The sequence below is a fragment of the Solanum tuberosum genome, unplaced genomic scaffold, assembly GCF_000226075.1.
Source record: "Solanum tuberosum cultivar DM 1-3 516 R44 unplaced genomic scaffold, SolTub_3.0 scf00437, whole genome shotgun sequence".
NCBI lineage: Eukaryota > Viridiplantae > Streptophyta > Magnoliopsida > Solanales > Solanaceae > Solanum > Solanum tuberosum.
This window is the reverse complement of record NW_006239357.1, coordinates 389,531-399,819: the sequence shown is the minus strand read 5'-3', so window position 1 is coordinate 399,819 and position 10,289 is coordinate 389,531.

Sequence of the window (10,289 nt, the reverse complement as noted above, 5' to 3'; positions counted from 1 at the left end):
TCCACAAACCATCTACAGTAACAACCTAAACCCAAGAAATTTCTAATATCTGAAGGGGACAGAGGTCTAGGCCATATCTTTACCGCATCTGTCTTCTTAGGATCTACCTCAATACCTTTTCCAGAAACAATGCGACCAAGGAAAGCCATGGAATTCAACAAATATTCACATTTACTAAACTTTGCAAAGAGTTGTTGGTCCTTGAGGACTTGAAACACAATTCTCAAATGATTGGTATGCTCATCTTCATTCCTGAATAGATCAATATATCATCAATGAACACAATCACAAACATGTCGAGGTATTGCTTATACATATTATTCATCAAGTCCATAAAAGTGGCTGAAGCATTAGTCAAGCCAAAAGACATTTCCAAAAACTCATAATGGTCATATCAATTTGAAATGTCATTTTTGGTATATCATTTGCCTTTACCCTCAATTGGTGATAAGCTGACTAGAGGTCAATCTTAGAGAAGTAACTTAATCCTTGTAGTTAGTAAAACAAATCATCTATCCTTGGGAGATGATACTTATTCTTAATGGTCACCTTGTTAAATGACGATAGTCAATACACATACGAGGGGAACCATATTTCTTTCTAACAAACAAAACTGGAGAACCTTATGGAGAGATACTCGGTCGGATGAAGCCCTTATCCAACAAATCCTTCAATTGCTCTTTCAATTCCTTAAGTTCTGCTTGAGCCATTCCTTAAGGAAGAATAGAGATAGGTTGCATATCTGGGAGAAGGTCAATACCAAAGTCTATTTCCCTTTCGGGAGGAATAATGGGTAGATCATCTGGAAACACTTTTGGAAACTCATTTACAACAGGGTACGACTTAAGAGTAGGGTTATCTAAATCTATATTCCTCACCCTAACTAGATTGTAAATGGAACCCTTAGAAATAATCTTTCTATATTTAAGAAAAGAAACAAACCGACCTTTCGACATAGAATTTCCCCCAATTCACTCTAGGATAGGCTCATTTGGAAATTGAAACTTGACCACTGGTTCAATAATCAACAAAAGAATAACAAGAATGTAACCAATCCACACCAAGAATGACATCAAAATCTAGCATATGAAGCTATAAAAGATCAACATGAGTGACTCTATGGGTTAAGGAAATGGGATGATTTCTATAAACTCTCTTAGCCACAATAGATTCACCGATAGGAGTAGAGACAGAAATCTGTTCTAACAACAGATTCGGAAGAATATCAAACATCATAGCCACATATGGCGTCACAAAAGACAAGGTAGAACTGGGATCAAGCAAATCATAAGCATCGAGATGAAAGACTTTCAACATACTGTTAAGCACATCGGAAGAACCCTCTTATGGCCACTCTTACTAGAACCAAAGAAACCATCAATACCAGCTAAGCATTTACCCTCATGCTTCCTTCCACACTTAGCACAAGTAGACAATGATGATCCACAACCATTTCCTCCCATTGTGGTTTAGGGTTAAACAACCTATCCTTGTTGAATCTAGAAGGAGAATTGGAGGAACCTTTACCAGAAAACCTTTCTCGGAACTTAGAACGACCATGTCCATCGAACCTCAAATGTGAAAAGTCACCAAACCAGTTCCTGTCTTCTTCAACTCCCTAAACATTTTCTTAAGTTTCTCCTCTTCTATCTATTGAGCATGAACCATAATATGATAAATATCCATATCATTGATAAGCATGGCAGTATGACAGTCCTTTACCACCATCTCGGACACACCCGAAACAAACTTACTCATCCTTGCCCTAGTATCGACATTGATAGTTGGAGAATACCTAGACAATTTTTTGAACTTCAAATCATATTCTTTCACACTCATGTTTCCTTGACAAAGGTTGATAAATTCAAGAACCTTTTCCTCCCTCATCTCAAGGAGAAAGAACCTATCAAGGAAAGCAACCTTCAACTTTTCCCAATTGAGAGGACCCCTATAAACTGCCCTCCTTTCTTTCTATTGGTTGAACCAAATATTAGCAACACCCTTAAGTTGGTAAGCGACCAATTCCACCTTTTTCACCGGCGTTACTCACATAATCATCAACACCTTATATGCCTCATCAATGAACTCTTGAGGATCTTTCTTAACCTTAGAACCATGAAATTCCGGAGGATTCCTCCTAGTGAAGTCCCTCACTCTCGATGCCGCAGTACCCACATTTGGGTTCACGAGGAGCATAACCTCTCTATTGGCTTGAGCCGTCATAGCTTGAGCCAATACCTAGAAAGCAGCTCTAAATTTTACATTGGTCACTTGCTCGGCCAAAGGACCAGCCGGAGCCTGAGGAGATTGAGGAGGAGCTTTTTGTTCCATGTTCTCGTTCGCATTTCTCCTATTATAAGCTCTAGGAGAAAGGACTTATAGAGTTACACTCTATCGCATGACTTAGAGAATGAAAGAAGTGGAGTTTCTTGATCATCTTATAGCTTTGTATTCATAAATATGGCGCGCTTCACACTCATGAACAAGACACTACTTGACGTGGCTTATGGGACATACTAGGACCTTTTTAAACCTCGTACTCTGAATACCATGTTTTCATGACCCAAGGTACACCCTAGGAGTAAGATGGCCTATAGGACCCGAGAGTCCATACGCAAGCCACTTAGCATACCTAAACAAGACAATAGAAAATCAAGATATTTAAAACAAATTTCATATCAGAAAGAGTTTATATAACGAAACGGAAGTCTACATAGTCTCAATAGCCATACCTTATATAAAGAGTGACCGAGACGTAGCCCTGACATCACGTACAATATCTGAAAGTAATGAGTGTAGAAATAAATGGTTTGGTCCTCAAAATAAAAGGACTTATCACTACTAAGTACGATCAAGGGGACTCTGAGCGACAGGGATGAGAATATGTAACGTTGGACCCTTCATTGGAGAAAACTATGTAGGCAAAAGTATGTGTTATTACAAATATGTACCAAGTATGACAATAATGAATAGACATATAAATCATTCCAAAAAGGACCTTTTCATTATCATGCAAATACAAAGTTAAAGTCATAATAAAAAGGTTAGAAAACATCATAATAGTCATGGTCAAATGCAAGTAAATATTCTCTTTTGAATACTTTGTAAATACTTCTTTAAGTAACCTCAGTTCTTCTTTTGTGTGAGAATTATCCTTAACCAACATAGAGACCATGTTAGCTATAACATGGAATACGGTGTTTGCTCCACACGGAGAATGGGTGTTCTCACTTGACAAGACAAGAACCTCAATTTCTAGCTTATGTGGATCAACTAGCTAATTTCTATCTAAGACCAAGATCCTATGGTGGCGGATAGGTAAGGGATAAGGACATTTCTACTAGAAACCCGACCTCAAACTACGGGAGAGCTTCCATCTCAATATCCTCTCGGTTCTAAGCATAAATCCCACGAAAAAGTCATAATTCGTTAATTGACTTATCTTTCATGGAAGGAACTTCAAATCACCAATCCAAGCAAACTTTCTTTAGAATAGCTCCTAAATTTTATTCTAAGTTAGTTGAGAAAGCCTTTCAACCCTTAAGAATCCTTATGTGAGAAATCCTTTCACATGCATGTATTGAGTATTATGTGAGCAATCCTTTTACAAAAATAACAACAAAATATAAGCTTTACTCTCAAAGCATCTTATCTCAAAGCAATCCCTCATTTTCGTCACTTTGATAAAGAACATACATATGTTCATGAACTTCTTCTATCATGGCTAAAAGCCCACATCATCATCTTAGATTAGAAAATATGAGGTATGCATGGGTGAATGGGGACTCATCTTAAAATCATGATATTATCTCAATTCATGCTTCATAATTCATAAAACAATCAAATAAATCAATATTGAAAGGAACCCATAACATAAAAGAAAACTCTAACTTCCATTGAGAATTTCTAAATTCAAAATTGGGGAATTTAGGAATTCTAGGGAGGAGATGGCTCCATAGATGAAGACTATCATAACTTAGTACTCAAAGCCTACAAGCAATGGTGAATTGGAGACTTGATCTTGAAACCCTAGGTTGAATCCTTATTCTTTCTTTAGAGAGAGAAATATTTTGGGGAAGATGAACTTGTTCTTCTCTTTGGTAAATTGAGAGAATAAATTAAATGGGTGATTTTAGGGGGGTAAACACTTTTATATAGGACATTGGGTTAAGTCTAAAATGACATGGTATTGAATTAAAACAATTTTGAAAAGACCCAAAGTATCGTGACTAAAAATCTAATGGACCTACCTCACGATTGCCTTCACGATCTATCAAGGGTTCCACGATCTGTGAACTAGGTTGTGAAGAGGCCCATGACTGAGGGTCTTCACTGTTCCACTACCACGACAACCTTGACGGCTTATCAAAGGTACCGCGGGGAGGAACCCCTTCATGGTGGGTCAGTTGATGACCCTTACCATGGCCCGTCAACCTTCCCACGGGCCACCTAAGCCTCCGTGGGAGGAACGCTGGCCCTGGCAGCTTTGCCAAGCTTTCACGTGCCCCATAACTGGTAGTGGTCTACTTCACGGCCCATCAAGGGCTCCGTGCAGGTCCCATGGCCTAGTTTTGAGCTGGTGAATTGCCTGCTTTGCCCCTTTTCTATCCTTCTCTATTCCATGGGTTACATAAACCCACCGTCTCCTGAACTTCAAAAAGTAGACTCAACTCTGTAGGTATGGTTCTTGGGTAAACAGCCCATCATTGGATTTATGGTACATCATCTTTTCCATAATCTAAAATTCGGAACTTTGGGATTTCTTTGCATGTGTGATGCTTTACCTGGTGGCCCTTCATAGGTATGACGGTCCATTTGGCTTGCCGTCAGATCTCTCACTTGGTTGCACTTAGTTTCATTTCGCTTTCTTTCTCTACTTGACTGATTTCCTGTCTAACACAACAGAAAAACTATGAAAAGACACTATTGTTATTTAAGAACTAACAATTATTCATAGTTAAAAAGTATCAAATGCACCGTCAGATGTCGGCACATTAGAATTCAAAAGAAAAATGAAGAAATGTTTTTAAAAAAAAATTCTTGTATCCATTATCTATAAAAGTAGAGATATTTATGAATAATTAATTGTATATATCTATTAATCAGATTCAATTATATATAGTATTTATTAGGTATTATAAGTAAATATCTAATAGAATATATAGGTACTAGTGGCAACATTGGTCTTAATATATTCCCCACATAATTTTCTCTTTAAAGAAATCCTAAGTCCCACACCGTTGTAAGGACTATTTTTTCCTAAAAATTAAATATAAAATAACCACTGATATTCACTAATTCATGGACAAAATTTGGGGATACTTAGGTGTGAGAGCAGTGCTCTTGCGTGAAATGAACCCACGATGGTTCAGCCTATGAATTCTAAGATTTCCTAACTTTGTTTGTGGTTAGAAGGGGAAGAAGGATAGCAGGTCATCGTCCTAGTTACTTCTCCGCAAGAGGTAATTAGCGCCTTTCCTCTTTTATTTTCTTTTAGTTTGATTGCCTATAATAGATATATTTCCGAATTTGAGTTTCAATTTTTGCATTCATATTATTGATTGTTTAAAGTCCTTCTAATTTTTGTGCTTAAAATAGATATATTCTGTTTGTGTTTGAGCTTCAAGATGTTTGAATTTTTCAGGTTTCTCTGCTTAAGCTATTGTAGTCCTTAATATATGAATGTTATAACATGATTTGTAGAGTTAAGATCCTTCGTCATTAGACTCAATATGTATTGATAAAAATATCTCATTATGAGTTTGAATTTAACTCTCTTTAGGCATATTTGATCCTAAATTTAGCTTCTTTCATATTCTAATCGATTGATACTATTTTTTAATCAAATCTTCAGTTTTCTTGAACTAAAATAGACACATTATTTGGAAGTATTGTTGATTGTTGTAGCTGTATATGACTTGCAGTTAAAACATCTTTTAATATCAAATGAGGTCTAATCTAAAACAAAAGGCCTCGACTATTCTTAATAAATGCTAAATGGTTATATCTTCTTAAGGTATAGGTTCCCATTTTTCCATCTTTGTGGAAATAAATATGTGAGTTATTTTGACATGTTTAAATTGCTAATACTTGTTACACTGCCTAAAAAGTAGATTAAGTGAATGGGTACATCAAGATTACCCCTTCTTTTCTCTAAACAATTTGTTTGTCTTTATGCTTGATGATTTTATGCTTGTTGTCCATGGTAGCATAAGTTATCTCCCCTTTTTAACATGATAGTTTACATAGTTAAGTCTCTTAACCTTAGAATTTCCTCTTCTGATAGATAACCCTCAAAGGACTAGGTAATCTAATGAATATTGAACCCTTTGTTATGATGATCTATGAGTTGAAATCAATCCATGTATGTGTCAATTGAGAATATTATTATATATTTATTTTTAACCAACAAGGACTGAAGTCCTGAATTATTATAAAAAATAATTAAAAGAGGTTTGTTTAGGCCCAAAATGGTTCAAACCGGATAATCTCTAAAAAAACAAAAGCAAATATAATAAAGGTAAAAGGAAAATAATTAAATAAAAATTCATTTGGGTAGTTCTTATTTGTAAATTCTAATTAACACATTCATGTCATAGAAGCCGACAGAGACCAAAGAATTTACTGTAGAGTTAAGGAGCTCCATTTGTTGGTCTACTCCGGCGTTGAGCTGAGAAGATGAATCTCTTGAATCCATCGATCTGCATCTATGGTAATGACTATCTATTTCAACAATGTATTTCTTATTTTTGGGCAAAATATATAAAACAAAATTGGCCAAATGTCATTCTTTTTATCCAAATAGTTCTTTTTCCTAATTAGTCAAGTTCTAGAAAGTCTATAAAAAACTACTTCAGCCCCATAAAATTTAAAAACTTGACAATTTTGAAAAAAAAAATTATTAGAAAAAATGACATATGAACAAATAAAAATAGAGTTGTCTACAAGTCCATCTCCATCTGCCTCTTCTATTTTTTCACCTTAATATATATATATATATATTCTTCCTCCTCCTCTCTCTAAGTAACAAAAATGTAGGGATAAATTGGGCAACTTGGTACGTTGATATATCAATGTATGTGTTGTAAAAGAAATAAACCTTCAAGCCAAGATTAGTGGTTAATACAAGGAGTCACTTCAAGGATGATTTGGTTAAAGGAACCCTCCAAATAAAAGTGTTTGTTCTATGTTCCTAGTCAACAACAGAAATAGGGTTCTACTACCTTTCTACTTCTAGACTATAAATAGCACAAAATATTTTCTTTGGAGGTTCCCTTAACCCAGTCATTCTTGTATGAGTTGATATGTCTTGACTTGAAGGAAAGTTTCTTTCACACTAGATGTATTGGTACATCAACATACCAAGTTGTTGAACTTGTTCCTGCATATTTCTTTATTTCATTCTCATTATTTTATGAAGAGGAGGATGAGAATATATTTATATATATATATATAAAGGGAAAAAAATAGAAGAGGCATGGGAGTTGGGCTTGGAAACAACTCAACTTTTATTCTAATTATGAATGTATTAGAAAATATGTCTACTATTTTACTTTATTTCTTTATTTGGTTCTTGTGCATTAAACCTCATTGTGATACTTTTTATTTGAGAAAACCACCTAAACTTACCTTGTTTTATTCAGAACACGTTGAACTATTAGTAATCCTAATTACCCCTCTATATTTTTCTATTTGATAATCTTTGCCCCTGCATGATCTCATCCTAAGATAGTTAGATATACTCGCCTATCACATAGATTTTTTTTCATGTATCATTTTTTCAGAAAACTTAAAAAATAATTAATATTTTAGATTTTGTCAAACCAAATTTATTTAAAAAAATTAGAAGAAACAATATCATTTGGGTAAAGATAATGATATTTGGCCAATTTTGTTGTTAAGTATTTCACCAAAAAATAAGAAATACATTATTGAAACAGATAGTCATTACATCTATATAAGATATAAAAAGAGTAATTGTAATGACTCTCGTGGTCACTTGTTTCCTTTTGTGTGAATTTACTATTATGCCTTTTCTTGTAGCTTTTGTATAATGTATGGTGTGTGTCGGGTATGAATGACATGATTTTTGAGGTGGTCGGGAGAATTTTGACCAAGTTTTTCATTTTGGAAGCATTTAAATTGAAAGAGTTGACTTTGATCAACATTCGGAGAATGTGACATTGAATTAGATTTTCATCAGTTCAATCGGTTCCATAAGGGCTATTTTGGACTAGTGGCATGGTTGATTTAGGTCCTTCGACATGAGTTTGAGTCATTAGGCAAGATGTTTGTCAAAGTTTGGCAAAGGGTTGAATTCAGTCAACATTCTTGGTGAACATGGCGATATGAGAATCCATTAGTGTGGGTTTCTCTAGACCATCTAGAATAACTTTTGGTTCAGATCCCAAGGTGATCAGGGTGATTTTGTGCTATTGTGCATTTTGCTTGTTTGGTTGCCTTTGTGTTGACTTGGGTCAAAATTTTATCGAGATGACCTCTATAGGTTGTTTTGTTGATTCCATTGAGTCGGGTATAACATTATGGCGGGTAGCATAATTCATTTGCAGGGTACCAAATGAATCTTGAGCCCCTGTTGGGAAATTTTCTCAACACCAAAATGATTTGATACATCTTATGTTGGTGCCACTAGCTTTGCTTTCCACGACCGCGAGATGGGTACCACAAATGTGAAGACCGCCTTATACTTTGGCCATTTATGCATTGCATCGCCTCGTGTTGTATGCCTATCTTTGAGTGGCTTTATTTGTATGACGAGGGCCGGTGGTCTTATCTTTTACATTGTTAGTGATGTCGGTTAATTCAAGTTTCTTTTAACTCTTTCTATTAGTACTATCGAGCTTCTTTATGAATATATGATTTATCTAAACTAGATCAGCCTATGATACCTACGCATTACTTCGTGTTTTGGTACCTATGCTTTACTTTTGCATCTTTTTCTCATGCAGCTCCTAGCATGAGCCATCCTCGCTGAGTTTCAGATCTCTCATGGACATCGCAGATTTGGATCGTGGTGAGCTCTTGGTATCCGGAGATTTGTTGCTTCCCTTATTTTTCTACTGTCTATGTATTTGGTAGTTTGATCAGACACAATTGTTCTATATAGCCTTTTTTTACTTAGATGCTCTTGTACCAGTGACACCAAGTATGGGGTTGAATTCGTATGTATAGTTGTCTTTCTCGGTCACTTTTGAGGCTATTTTGTATGTTTTGTATCACATATACATATCTATGCCATGGGCCCTATTCCGTGTCTCTATTTTGCTTCGGCGTTCTTATTTTCCAGTTCTTTAGTACTTTCAGCCTTGCTTTTTCGTGTGCATGCTGGGTTTTATAGTTTGCACCAACTTGGCTGATTTCGGGTCACGACAACGTGGTATCATATCTTTAAGTTCACCAATTTTACATGTACAAGAGCAAAGACCTAGTAAAGTCTCGCAGATCGGTATGATGATATGTCACGACCTAAAATACGCCCTAGATGTGACATGGCATATAAGACTCCGTGAGTCACTACACAAGCCACTTGATATGCCTATACACAGTATAATAGGATCTGTAGGAAATCTCATATAATGAAAAGAGTTTGACATAAAAGTGGAAATCTAATCGTAGTTTTGACAAGCAAATCTAATACATTAAGAGTGGTTGGTATGTAACTCATACACCACATATGACATCCAAAAAACTAAAGACATAAAAGAATGTAAGCTTAGGTGACAAGGTCCTCGGAACATGAGGACTCACCAAGTCTTCAATCTACAAAGCACTCCACTAGCTACGAGCGGGATGAGGTAGATCGTCGGATCCTACATTAGTTAAATAATGTAGGCAAAAGTATGAATAGTACATGGAATGTACGAAGTATGAGGGACATGCATAAGAACGTAAAACATGATTATAAGGAGACATAAGGGAAAACATAATAAGCATGACCAAGCTAAGAATGGTAAAACCTTTAAAGCAAAATAATAGGTCTTGAACATTGTCAATGCATCTTAAAATCATAATGAAAGCTTCGTAAAACCTTTGAAGTAACTTTAGTTCATTTGTGGGATATTAGCTTTAACCGACAATAGATCATGCGAGCTATAAAATGGAATTCGATGTAAATCCCATATCAAGAAGAACTAATCTACTTGCAAAGGAAGAACTTTGTATCATGATTCATATGCTATTTGTGGATTGATGTTCGACGTAATCAACTGACACTATTTCGATTCAAGTGCCAAACGATCGCGTGTACTGATATAACCTAACCAAGGATT